Raw genomic sequence first — 15,365 nt, 5'->3', positions numbered from 1 at the left:
CAAAAAAAAAGAATTATACAACAATAAATCATAATACACGCAATATACGAGTATAGAGCATATTATATTATACTTTTATAAATAGCACGATCAAAAATGAATAAACAAATATTTTATTTTACAAATTTACTACGAAACCATGTGTCACTATATGTGAACATAAAACGTCTTATAAAACAAATATCTCGCATATATTGGGCGGGTATTTTATCCGCGAATTACATTTATCAGTACCTATGCAGTTGTGTACTTATGTATAGCTATAAGTTATAACCGTCATTTGAATTGAAAACATTATCGTTCCCCATTTGATTGAGTATAAAACAGTGTTCTATGTATACGTCACGTTAAGTTTAATAACTTGGAATAATAATAATAATAATTAAATGTTTGAATTTATTCAACGACGACGCGTAACAGTTCATTATTTAATTTCAATGGAAACACTTATATATATATATATATATATATATTATATTCCGTATATACGAAATATAATAGAAAACAGGCGCGTTCCTGTATTTTCGCGTCTACTGCAGATTTTTCCAGCTATACCATCACAGGTTCGTCCAACGTACCGTTATATATAATATTTAATGTATATATAGTTGATATATTTTTTATTATTATTATTACTATACCACACAATATAAAATAATATACACACACAATTATTTATTACTCGCGTGGGGGGACTGGCAAATTGCTCTTAATATTGTAATAATAAAAGGGCGACTAAACGGCGTTGCGCTGTTACGCGCCGCCGAGACGTGTCAGCGGCGGCCTCCCGAAACGACACGCACCAACTCGGAACGGATACGATATATTATATACCTGTTAATAATAACCATAATAATAATAGTACGTCCTATAATATTATACGTTATACGTGTACAGGGTGATTCAGCAAATATACTCATTACTCACCTCTTTTTTTCTACAATAAAGCAGTTATTTAAAATCTGATTTTTGGAATTTTCAAGTATACTAAAATACCCTACTTTAAAAATTCTTGATTTTTTTTATACTACTTAGGTAACCTGAAAATACAAATTTCTGTTTTTCCAAATGACAATCCCTCTTTTCTACTGTAAATTTATAACGATTGGGTTATTTAACTTAATGTACTGAGAATAATATGTCCATACCTAATGATACCTGTGGATATGGAGCAACAACGGTCATTTGAAAGTTTTAATGATATTAATATTAATCCACCGGCATTTTTAACTTGTAAAAATAGTCCAAGTATAATAAATATAATAAATAATAGATTTTATAAAACCACTTTTAAAACTATTATCTTTACCGTAGTTAATATTTTAATAACTGAAATAATACTCGTTTGAATTTTGGATTAGGTATATAAAAATTTTGAAAAATTACTAATTAACTTACAGTAAAAACGGAGATTTATTTAAAAAACAGGATTTTGTATTGTCATAGAATAGTCTTAGAATAATCCAGAAATTTTAAAATATGGTCTTTAAATATATTTAAAAATATTAAAATTTAAAATTTGAATAAATTCATTATCAAAGGGAAAAAATGGTGAGCATGTTTGGTCGATCACTCTGTATATCTGTGGTAGTCACAATAATATAGCGAATAATAATAATAATGATTATAATTATAGTAATAATTGGTCGCGAGAAATCGACCAAAGATCATCGGCACGCGAGACGCACTTGTTGCAACGTTGATCCGGTCGGGTAGGTATAATAATAATAACAATACAAAATAAATTGAAAGCGTTTAACACGTAAAACGATGTATTAACACGTAATTTCAAAAGCCCGTTGTATACAACACTGCCGTGTGCGCATTTTATATTATCATAGTATTGTCATGGGATTTACTCGTTTGGACTTGTTAATTATGATTTATAAGGTATTCGTGATATGAAAATATTGAAAAATCACATAAAAACAAAAATAATTTTTTTTTAAATAATCTCCCTCTTTCAATTCAAATAATTATATTAAAAAATTTCTAATATTGTAACCCACTAGACTATGAATATATGTACTTACGTTGAGTATTATTTTAATATCATATTCTGGCACCTGCTACTTAAAAGTTCAAAAATAAATTACATATACAATCGGACAAAAATGAATAAATTATGAATTCAAATGATGTACAGATTGTTTTATATAATAATATGTTAATATATTATAGTTCAGTACTTATTAATTATTATACGTATTTTGTTCATATTTCAACGTAGGATATTAATATAGTATTTTCTAAAATATATAACAGTGGAGCAAACTTCGGATAGGTATCACCTTACTATACATAAAGTAAAAATTTATTAATAAAAAAATTATATTTTTAATTGTTTTTATGTTACCAATCTATTATTATTTTATATTAATGCATGTTAAAAAAATGTGATGGAGACACAAAATAATTTCTCGATTAGAGACTCACCACCACCACCACCACCCTCTCCATCAAAACCGGTAAAAAAATCCTGGTTGTGCTACTGGTAGAATATTAACGACGAAAGGTACAATTCGATTTTCCGTAAATTGATATTATGATTTCTATGAAGACATCCGTAGCGATATTATAGTAACCATTATACCTATTATAACAATCAAAAAATTACTTAACTATGTATATAATGTAATTGATCAGACAATAACTTTAACGTTGGATTATTGTTTCATTTTGGTGGTTATTTTCTAGCGTGAATAAAATATAAGTACCGCCACCTCTAACATCGCAGATATTTTATTTTTATTTTACGTATTATTCTTCAATTGAAATGGTTATGACGGGAAAGTGGCGTAAACGGATATACGACAATCTAATTATAATTACCTAAAACTTGTATAGAAACTGAAGATTACTCTTTATCGAAAGGCTTCTTCTTCTATAATATTATATACCATTCACCTCATACGTATTAGTGTTTTTTGTATAGAAGTGTAATTAAGTTTTTTTTTTTTTGCATAATTTAATTATTTCATGATATTTTTTAATAAAACCGACTAAGATCACTGAACATGATACTTAAAATCATTATAAATAATAATTAAACCAAGCATAAAAAAATAATATTAAAAGAAATTGAATTGTTTTATTTTAAATGTGTTTCTCTGTAAATTTGAATAAACTATAAAATAACAATACACTTGAATGGTTAGATATCTTATAGGTAGTTCTAGCTATAATATGCTCAAATCGTGTATCATTACGATACGATTTGTATTATTTGTCTACCATTGCATTAAATTAATTTTCTATCACTCATTAATGATTAATACAAATAAAATTATCTAAGTACTTATTATACAACGACGTATTATAATTATAAGATAACATTCTTCTCTTCTTCTCTATTCATAACATGTATATTGTATACCTATGCAAAAAATTATAAACTATACTTATATTTCATTTGAAAATCATGTTAAAAAATGTAACAACCTATACTAATCAATAACAAAAAATAAAATTTGTTTAAAATTTAAAACAAATTTGTAAGAAAATATTTATTTGTACATAGTTAATTATACAATTCACATGTTTATATATTTTTATTTATCTTAGGAACTTTTATCTAGTGAATAACAAGAACGTAACTAAATAATAATATACCTATAACCAATATTATATACCTTCTAATTTATAAAGTAATCTTATTATACTTTTTTAAATATCAATGTAATAATTAGGAATATTTCTTAACTAAAGAAGAAAATATTGATACATTATTTTCCTCTATACAAATACAATATTTTGTTAACACTTCAATAAATTGTATTCATGTAATAGAGAGTATTATTTTTTACTAGTTTTATATCGTGTTTAAATAATAATAAATAAAATGTTCTCTACTTGTATGAAAACTATAAGACAATATAATACCATACTTAAACTAAAGAAAAAAAGAATACAATGTATTCTAAAAGTTATTATTATTAATCATATTACACTTCATTTAACTGATAATGAAAAGTCTTTGTGACGAATGATCTCTGAAATTACTTATCCAATCGTCATGAAATTTTTTTAGAATAATAGAAATATAGAATACATTGCTGAGTATATCTTAAACATATTTTTAAGAACAATATAAGAACTCACATTCCCACCTCCAAAATACTGAGATGTAAATCACACCACTATATTTTCGTCATTTTTGATATTTTATTGTTTCTTAGTAAATCACATAATCGAAATCAATCAATTGTTGTTTTTATTTTCGATGAATTTTAATCATGACTAAACATATGGAATTTCAATAAGGTTAAATATTTTTGAGTTTCAATGAGAAGAAAAAAAATTACGATAAAAATGTGGTCAATATTGGCTGTTGGGCAGATGAGCCAATTGTATTTCGACCGGTACGCCGTGACAAATCGATTACTCTCGGTCGGTTTTCAGATGTAATCCTGCGTATAGGTAAATGGTAACAAAAAAATAAATATGCATATACAGGGTAGATTGTGACGTTCTCGACGATATAGATCGTAGGTATAGATAACACGCGTGGAAACTGGAAAACGCCACAGAAGCCCAGACCATCCTGTAGAATATATGAAATAGGAACCGCCACGTTTCGATTCGAGTAAAAGCGTGGAATAATCGACGAGGAAAAATACCTCTATAGAGTAAATTGTAGACTATATTATTTTGATCTATTATATTATATTATATGCACGTCGCATTGTTACGATACATATAAAACACATGCAGTGGTTATAGTATTATATAGTAATGTATAATAGTATTATTCTACTATAGACATATTATATATTATAATGTGCACGTTCCCGGGCAACAAGTAAACACGATTCGGTTTAACCGCAGTACACCTTATAAAATAATATAAACGGTCTATGGATTTAACAACTTTACGGGACATTATAATATTAATTATATTGACGGTTCGTAGCAAAGTGGATGATTTTCGATTTATAATATAATGTTAAATTTATACACTATATAATGATAAGTCTGACATTGAATAATGATAATAATAAGAATAAATCAAATGGCTTTAATCAATAGTATCGCAATCGTTTAGAGTTCATAAAATACTTACCTATACTATAGCTCATTATAATTTATTGTTGTACAATATTAAAAGCAACCGGGCAGGTCTATAATGTATTATTATTATTTTATGCCAATAATAACATGACCCATGTTTAATGGTCCCAAAGTGAATATATTTAATGGAATACAAAAAAGTCATACATGCAGAGATGACGTTGAATTTTAAAAGGGAAGCTTAAATTCTTTTTAAATAAATCTTAAATTTAAATAGACAAACAAATAGTCATATAACTAAACCAAGCTTAAATAAAGCTTACACTTTAATAGGCAAATATTCGCTTAACCCCGAATACCGGCTTTTCTTATAAATGTTTTAAATATTTTTGTTCACTTTGTCATAAATATTATTCATATTGTGCTATAAGCAATAATAAATAAAAAAAAAAAATTAAAAAATAATCAAACATAGGTACGTCATTATAAATTCTTAGGTTAATCTACAACAGCAAATAATCAAATGTACATTTTTTTTTAAATACAATTTTTTCATTCCGTGTTAAGAATAATGATTAGACCAAAGATATTAACTTACAATTTACTCAAAAAATATATCAAAATAGAATTTAATAAACAAATAACTGAAAAATAATAAACAATATTACAACTTTACAAGCTATAAAATAATAACGCTTGACTAACGGGAATTTTCTTAGGGGAGACGACTTAATACCAATAACCTAACCTAGATGGATTTAAAAAATATTTTAAGAATCCCCCGTAAGTTCCCCTCTCACATTATACCCAATCATCATCCATCCTGTCATCGGGTTTAGTATTCATCTCGTACTATGCTTATACTATACAGTGTAGCGACCAATATTATCTACCTGATACCGCGAATGTACATAAAACATCGGGGTGGCGTCTCGGAACACCGGAAATCAATCAACCGATGATTCGTAAAATGGCGGATTCAATGAATGCACTAATATTAAAAAAATATTGCGCTGATCTATTTTATAATACGTATAGATATATTCTGCATATTCATTCACGTAGTTTTTTTTAATTTGTCATTTAAAATACAAAATATAGTAGTGAATTTATTGACATTTTTGATTAGCACTTATTAATGAAAAGCCTGTTTCCCACTCAATTTTGCACTCAAATTAAGTAATAATACTTTAAAAACATTTATTTTTCACCCATACTTACTTAACATATTATAGAACACTTCGCACATGTTATTTAGTACTAATCACAAGCTATATTTTATTTTATTCATAACTACATTCCGTAAATTATTTAATACGTAATAATTGTAGTACAAAATGTTTTATTTATAGTTTCAACTCCATTTACTTGGATGACATAAAAGTCCATTAAATATTATAAATATATAAATAACTAATTTTTTACTACAATTTAATCAATTATTCATGTAAACATTATTCAACGTACCTTATATATGTACCTTATGGATAAAAATAAAATAATATTAAGCTACGTTTCAATCTCAAACTTTTTTTACTTACCTAACTATTAATTATTTAAAAATAAGATATAAACAATATTCTAATTTCAATGTTTCTATTAAATTGTTTTAAATTACTTTCACTTATTTGGTATAAACATCAAAAAGTAATATCTACATGAAACTTATTATCTGATATTATTAATCATTACAATATATTATTTATCATTTATTAAATAAAAAGTAGCAAATAAAAAAAGTCCATAAAATAGCAATAACCAATAATTAATCTTTTTGTCAAATAGAGTTTATTCAAAAATCGGAATGTGCTTACTGAAGTTCATTAGATTTATATAAAAAAAAAAAAGTATAACGCTAGTAAAATTGATGATTTAATATGTATTTTATATATCATATTTTTAATAATAGTAGTAAGCGAAAAAAAGTTAATGCGTTATAGCCTTATAGGTTTTCTATATAACTTAGTTATAACTTATATTTTACAAATTTTAAGTGAACAGTTTGTTCATTAGATAAAATGTAAATATAATATAATAATAATAATAATAATAATTTATAATTAGGCTATAACTACTATGATTACCTTTAAAATTTAGATTCAATTAAAATTAACAATATATATCAAATATGTATAATTATATACTTACCATATACAAGTAATGATATATTTTTTTTGTTTAATAACTTTAATGCAATAAATAAAAATGTAGTTGAAAATTGTTTAAATGTTAACAGATCCATTTATTACATTATTAAAACTCGCATACGTACTAATTACAATTTATTCAAAAATCTAATTTTGAAAATAACTAAACATGTACCCAGTCCCATTGGGATAATGTGCTAAAGAAAGTTTTTTGCAGGTATTTAATTCATTGCACATTTTAAAGTTTTATCTCTACTGGTTTTTATATTTCATTCAAAACCGTCATATTAATTTTCTCATAAAAATTATATTCAAAGAGAAATATTGTGTATTACAACAAAATGACACTTGAAATAATATTATTTCACTAAAAAAAATTTTTCACAAAAAATCTACCATAATAATTATTTGTTTATGATAATTTATAACGGTATTTATTTAATATATTTTTCTACAAGTCATGAAGTTAAACAAAGGATAATCATACAATATCTATAAAAATGAAAAAATATTTAATACAATTTCAATTAAAATTCTTAAAAAAAATAATGATTCATATGATACCTATACACTATTATTATAATAATTAATAATTATCCTACATATTTTCTATCTCATCATTGTATTTTATTAGTCTTAGGTACAACACAATATTTAATATATTAGACACGAAAAATCATTATAAATTATAATATTTATGAACTAAAGACTTCGTATATTAATAAATATTAGAGAATTATCAAGCATAGATCATTATTGTAGCATTTGTAGCTAAAAATATACCAAATATATGTAAACACTTCATTTTTTTTTAAGTCAATAAACTTTTTCTATTAGAAATATAATATAATAATATATATGAGCCCACGTATAGGTTAAAACAAGAATTAATTAAAATTTACATTGATGTTACAAACGTAAACGATACACTATCCTACCAGGCTTTTATTTATAATAAATTGTTCATGAAACTTTGTAAAAACATAACTTTGTTCGATAAATATATACAAATCATAGGTATATTTTTAAATATATTTATTTACTTTTAGAGATGACAAATAGTCAATCATATTCAATTGGTTAGTTTTATAGTATACTATTAAATTTTAAATGATTATTTTATAAATTTAATTTTCCCCGTTTGTTACAATTATTATAAAATAATCATTTTTCTTATACTTTTCATTTTATTTTTACGTTATTCGATGAATAATAGGTATGGCTTATAATTGAACAATTTACATATTATAGTTAAATTATAATGATGCATGTATATATATATATAAGTGTGTGTGTGTGTGTGCAAATATATTATATAGCACCTATCTTGATAATTCATTACGTCAACTATAGTCAATCTGAGGTAATAAGGATATTTCTAAAATTTTGATTTGTAAGTTCCCTAATTAAAACACTCGTCATTCGTAATTCAAATGTTAAAATTAACACATTCACCAATATTTATCTTGAAGGTTTGGTGTTCTTAACACGGTTATGAAACATATTAACATATTCATATTTATTATTATCATATCGAATATTGAACACATTTAGTTTCGTCACGTCTTAAGGGTAAATATGGTGTCATATATTATCTAAATTAAAGTGTGCTTTATTATTATTTTGCATATCATGCCAAATAGCAACCGATATGAAAACACTATGTAAAATAAATGAAATCTTTAGGTATCGATTTTAAACCCATTTCCTCTCCCTGTGTTATTCAGCACATTAATACTTTCCAAATAGATTATATTTCGACTATCTTTTGACAATTTAAAGAATTGTTAAATAGCTAAAAAATGTATAATATTAGCAATATTAAATGCATAGTATTCAACCATGTAATATATTTAAATATAAATGCACTGTATAGCATTTTAAATATTGATTCATGCATTTGTAAAACCATTTCTGATTATTCCATATACCGCCTCAACTAACCATAATAGATAATATGCTAAATACTAACATCCGGCTTAACACAAGTCATACAATTTAAGTTATCGCATTTATTAGTTTTTTTTTATTCATTATTGACGATCAAAATATTATTCTTACATAATATGAATAATAGATATTGTTGAGATATGAACAACTTCACATTTATGAATGAGTTTCATCAGAAATTTAAATACGAATTTCCTACTTATATTTTTATAAACACCCGTTCGACATTTCAGTGCAAATATATAATATATTTATATTTTTGAGTTGAATTGCATTAAATCGCTGATGACGTACTGTAATATTATGTACTATTTAAAATAGTTTGCATTGTTATATCATGCCAATTAAATAAATCGATGGACATGAAATCGTACTGTCTCTATATTATACCAACCGCCACTTCAATATTAACATAATTACGTATGTATTTTTTTTTTTTACTCGTGGTCATCTAACCCGTATTTTCATGTTGAGGTTGCGTTAACCAATAATCATATATATATTTACGTTAGCGATCGTAAAAATTTATTGAAACTTTTTAAACGTATTCAAATATTAAAAAGAAAAAACTATCAAGATGTTATTTAACTGTATTTTTGTGTAGTTTGTAGATATACGTGCGTGATGTTTGAATGCGTATACAAGTATATTATAATAACATATAGTAATATTATGTACATTATATATACGCCTTTAATAATAATAAATAATATCTGCACAGTATCATTTTATTTTAGTTTATATAATATATATTATATAGGTAGTATTAGTTGTCTCATTATTCTTCTTATAGCACAATAATTTTTGTCAAACGTTTTTTATACGCCGTTTTTAATACGGTACACATTTAAACTCTCATTTTTAATTGATGTTTTCGGAGCGAATTATTTTCCAATTTTCAACACGTTATTCTCCAAACAACTACTATACACAAGATCCGTCCTACTTTCTCCGTCGCTTCAATGACAGAAATCTGCGACGATAATAGACTGTTAACAGAAAAGGGTCCTCGCACACGTCAATCGCGTCTGTGTAGGCAATCGTACAATGCGAAGTTATAAATTTATAATAATATTTAAGTAACGTAAAATCAATTAACATTTAGACCGTTATCTGCAATATACAAGTAAAAAACCACATTTTCAACATTGCTATACATTGTGTCTGATGACTGACGCACTATGATGATTACACAACGATTTTTCTTTTTCATTTTTTTCCTTTTTTTGTCAATTGTAATTTGTAGTGGACTTCACGGCCCCCGAAAATATAATCGACATTGTCCTAATAGTGTTATTGTATACACTGACATGTCTGAATTCCACAACGAAAATAACAATTTTGTTGTTTGTTTCTGCTTTTTTTCTCTACGCTTGTAGTCCCCTCACTATACGTAGCAGAGGTGGCCCTACACCTAAATGTTATAATGTGAATTTTGATTTGTATCAAAATTGAACATAAATCATCACACGCTTACTAGACGCAGATTTTAAAGCAAACTTAATTATGTTGTTGTTTTTTATATTTTCAAATTACAGATATCAAAGTGCGCGTGAAGTGTTACCGATAATATGTCTATTGTTGACTGTTTTAATGTATCCTCTTCTTGTACATAGTATATATAACATATTTCAGTAGATTATTACCTATAATGAATAGAGCGTCATAATAATAATCGTGGTATACAGATAATGACAACGGGTTGTGGTATTTGTTATTATTTCCATTCTCCCGTGGATGCGAATTAGAGCTGGTCAGAACATTATACAACAAAAACAATATAATGTACTTACAGAACTACATTTTCGACGATGTCATTTTGTTATGATTTTATTTTCTAAAGACAACATTGTTCAAATTTCTTTTATATTTATATCACTTATTTGAAAAAAACTTTTCTAGATTAAGATCAAACTAAACCTACATGTATGGATATTAGTTACATAATTAAATATTTTAACTACTCTTACTTATGTCAAATTTTAAATAATAGTATAAGTACAACACACTTAAAACCCATATATTAACTAACTAGATCATGTGTGGATGACCTCGTCTTAAATAAGAAGCTAAAGTTACTTCGTACGATAAAATAAGACAGTACCTAAGTATTATGAAGTATATATGAATTATATATTTTACTCATAGCTAGGACAACTTAATCTATATTTTATTTATAATTACATACTATTGTTATACTATTCATTGGATTTTTTTAAATTTAACCTTGATTTTAATTTGACTATTATATTATATTAGTACCTATTATAATTTATGATAAAACGTTTTCAAAGTAATCTTATTTATTGTTTATGACTTTATGAGTATGTCCAATGTGCCATGTAAAGCAAACGCTATGCACACTGCACAGTAGGTATATAATTGTATATTTCTTACATAATTTATTATCATTCCATATTTTGTACGAAATTTACTTTAGAATTTCGAACTTATAAAAGAATCCTGGATCTATTAATTTTATAATGTTTGCTTCTAGAAAACATCATATAACACCTATAAATCAAATATCTCAAATTAGTGAGCAATGGTTTTAAAGAGTATCTACCTAAAATGTTTTATTCGAATTAGGTTGATAATTATTCCTTGAATTATTATCTTCTTAATATGAGATAAGTAATAAATATATTTAAAATATAATATTTTATTTTTATGACAAATTGCTTACATATTAATTTTTGATTTATTTATTATTACAAATATTTTTATTTTTAATAATTATAATATTACCCGAAGATAAGCAAATGGCAAGACTATAGTGTAAGGTACATAGTTTGATGACATTATTTATAATGATTTAAGCGTTTATGAATTTTTACCTAAATTGTTTATACACACATTTTTATCTAATTTACCTAATCATTATTTAATTATTAAAAAAGCATATAAATATTTAAAAGTCATTACATAAGTAATAATACAATTTTAAAAATATCTTAATTATTATAAGCTATACATCAATTTAATATTCTTATTAGATATCAATCAGCCTAATGAAAATATTTTCCATATTAATACTTAGCAAGTTATGTTAAACCAATATTTAGTTTATCTAAAATATTATATCTATTCTAAGATAATATCGATGTATCATGTTATAATAAAATTATAAAATTTAAAAATGATTAGACAATAATTTATAAAATATACAAATAAATAATTATAATACCCATTACTTTTTAAATAAATTTCATACATTATATTTCAATACTGTAAGATTAGATTAAAAAAATACAAGACTGTATAGTGTATCTTGTATGAAATCATTTATAATAATCCGTTTACAGTTAGTTTTTGCGTAAATGTTAAGTGTTTTTTTCTTATTTCAATATATGCAAATAATTATTATAAACTTATATGTTAAAATATATCTAAAATGAACTATGACCAAACCAGATAAATCTATAGCCATACTTTTATTTGTAAAATATGTCACAAAAAACTTGATTGGACAAAAACAACAAAATAACTAATAAGTAATGCACTTGAATTAATAATAAACAAAATAAGTAGGTACTTATTCAATTTACCTATTTGATTTTAAGCTCTCGAAGAGGATTTTTATTACCTATAATATAAAATATATTTTTTGTTCAATTATTACTCATTGTTTTTAAGTGTATTATCATCATAAAATATTGTAGTACGAAAACTCATATTATTTTCAAAATAATAAGATCATTTTGTATTTAAATTAATAACCATAATAATAAAAATTTGTTTTTTTTTTTAATTTAAACTTAACATAGAACTTAATTCAATCAAGAAACAATTAGATCCCAAAAGATCAGTTTTTAGATTCATCTAATATAAATTTATGTTTATACATTTATTTATAAAAATTAAAAGTCAAAGAAAAACAAATGCGAAAATTAATATCGAAGTTATATTATTATTATTTATAATAAAATATTTTTATAATATAACAACATATCAATACTACGATTTTAAATATTTGAAACCATCGCTTTAAATGTTTAATGAAATATAAATTCATATATAAGTAGCCAAATAGGTATTTTGTACAGTTTGATAAAATAAAATGTAATACATTTATTTAAATCCAACACGAATTTTGACTATAATAAAATGTTATCAATATCTGTGGTTCAATCTGTATTAGTTATAAAATATAATATAATATTAGGATTTAGGGTTAACAAAGATTAGCCAAACGTGAAGTTGTGTCCATCAAATGTTGTCCAAACAAGAAACGTTAAATTAAATATATGAAATGTAAATATTTATACAGGCTTAAATAAATTTAACATAAATATTGGTATACGATATCCTAAATGGGTGTAATATTTTAAACTCAACCAACAATTTATTAATAAAATTAAAAATTCATTAAAAATCTTGTACTATTCTTTGTGATTTCAAACATTATATATATTATATTGTCTAAAAAAGTAAGGCAGTATTATTCTCACCAACAACACCATTATTTTAATTAGAATCATACCAAAAAAATCTATTGTCATTATAAAGAAAAAAATGAAATTAAAATATACTAGTACCGTTGACTACTAATTAAAAATACATAACAATCCAAATTTTGTAAATTTAAAATATGATGCCATATATGCACAAAAAATGTTCAAAAGCCTTATCCTTACAGTTATAGGATAACTATATTTAAGAAATAAGCATGTACATAATACTTCAGGCACTTCAGTATGTCACACAAACGGAATTCACAGAAATATTGAATTAATTTCTATTATTTAAACAATTTTATCAAAATTAGTAAAACATGTGTGTAATAAATTGTACATTGAATTATTGTTATTGTTATTTAATTTGTAAAACTATTATTGGTTAAATAATCTTACTAATATTAGATCTAATATCTACAGGGTCGGCCTGGCCAGGGCCGGAGGGCCGGGATTCCTGCAGCCTGGGCCGTTGTCGTATTATAGTTCCTTGGCCCCTGTACTGTGTTACCCAAAATATAGTATAAAATTATTATTGGGCTCCAGAAAATAATTCCTACCTGAGCCCTGAGGTCCCAGGCCGACCCTGAATATCTACCAACCTAACAAATCATAAACATTAATTTAATTATTTATTCCTCAAGATAATGATGGGCCTACTTAATTAGTACGTGTGAGGAAAAAATGAATTTACAATTTAAAATATACAGTAGGTACTATAGAACATAACACCAACGACCTACCTATACATAATAAACGAAATAGTTACATTATAAAAATAATCTTCTACATTTCTACAAATTAAAATAATAATATTAATTTCTCGTAATGTTTCCTTATAAATATTATGATTGGTATATTATATCGTATATCAATATGAATATGTTATTACTTTTTCAAATGATTAGGTTTTAAAAACAAATAAAAATATTTATCTCGCAGAGTAAATATAATATTATACTTAGGGTACATATAAACGTAATTGCACAAATTCGTCATACTTTTAGTAAAACGGTACAATATAATATAATAGGTACACATTATACCTACATACATTTTTTTTGTTTTTTTTTTTTTTACAGTGTGATAAGATAATGAAAAGAAAAAACAGACAACAGTAAGTTTACCAATCGCACCTCTGTACTGTTCCTACAGCGACATTTAGCGATAAACTAAATGCATCTTTGAATTAAGATAAAAAATAACTCTTCTCACAATATTAATTACAATAATATATTTTAATAAATATGTATAACGACCTGAAAAAGGTTTGTGTCATAGTGTAGTTTACCAAATTTAGTCGCCCATCCAAATTTCTTTTAATACTGTATTCATTAAAATTCTGATTTTTACTTATTTTTAGTATATTTAAAGAAATATTTTTAAATACTTAAAATGTTTATACCATACCAAAAATATCCCAAGACAATACAAACTTTATTTTCTTAAACGTGAACCACTTTTTTTTATTAAATTTTATCAAACACATGATTTTACTAAAAATGTTGATGCATCTTAATTGAAATACAAACTAGTAGTTTCTGAGTAATTTAACTTTATATATTAAAGATAATAATCCTTCATAACAATATTGTACATCAAATATAAAATAAATATAATAGGTATTTTAGTCATATTTATTATAGGTACTCTATATGTTTTACAAATTATAAAATTTTAATATAATATTGATATAAATAACTTTTATTTTTAAATCATCACATTACATAATCCTATACAACTTTAGATATCTCAATTTCTCATTAAAAAATTTTCTAAAAAAAATTTAATTTATTCAATTATA

The 15,365-nt window shown here is 24.4% G+C and overlaps 1 protein-coding gene across 1 annotated transcript in view; it reads right to left on the bottom strand.

Moving 5' to 3' along the window:
- The window catches only part of LOC113548737 (extracellular serine/threonine protein CG31145), a 66,887-nt gene that overhangs the window by 50,137 nt on the left and 1,385 nt on the right, over positions 1-15,365 (bottom strand). The window lies entirely within an intron of this gene.

The sequence above is a fragment of the Rhopalosiphum maidis genome, chromosome 4, assembly GCF_003676215.2.
Source record: "Rhopalosiphum maidis isolate BTI-1 chromosome 4, ASM367621v3, whole genome shotgun sequence".
NCBI classification, from domain to species: domain Eukaryota; kingdom Metazoa; phylum Arthropoda; class Insecta; order Hemiptera; family Aphididae; genus Rhopalosiphum; species Rhopalosiphum maidis.
Note: the sequence above shows the minus strand (reverse complement) of the source record. Positions and strands in the feature narration are given on the sequence as shown.